This window comes from Sinocyclocheilus anshuiensis, unplaced genomic scaffold (assembly GCF_001515605.1).
Source record: "Sinocyclocheilus anshuiensis isolate Anshui unplaced genomic scaffold, SAMN03320099.WGS_v1.1 scaffold189, whole genome shotgun sequence".
Taxonomy (NCBI): Eukaryota; Metazoa; Chordata; class Actinopteri; order Cypriniformes; family Cyprinidae; genus Sinocyclocheilus; species Sinocyclocheilus anshuiensis.
Window position 1 is genome coordinate 896,011 of NW_015540861.1, and position 584 is coordinate 896,594.

Here is a 584-nt window from a genome sequence, read left to right on the forward strand (position 1 = left end):
CACACACACACACACACACACACACACACACACACACACACACACACACACACACACACACACAAAATAACAGCATACAGGTTTAGAGCACCATGTAAGTGGGATAAATTGGACCAAAATCTTTTTTTTGGATGCAATGTTCCTTTAAATAATAATCACCTACAATATTCAAACATTCTGTTCAAAACCTCCCATCTGAGAATGAACCACTGGCACATGAATGTTTCATTCAGGATGTATTTGCATCGTCGTTCAGCAGGACAATGACAGAGAGCTATACATTCTGTGTGTGGAAAGCTCTTTTCCATGCCAGGAAGTTTACATGTTCACCTCTTCTTTTTTTATTGCTCATACAGTTTATGAATAACAAAGATGCAACCATCATTTGATACAATCAAAGCAATGTGAAAATTAAAGCAGAGCTTCAATTGATTGAATTTGATAGCATGTCAAATAATACTGAGAAATAAAGAGAATAAATTAATATGCATATATTTCAATAAATATATTGTTAAATAAATTTTAGCTAAAAATACTGAGAAACATATATGGACACTTTAATAAGAGCTCAAACATATTAGAAA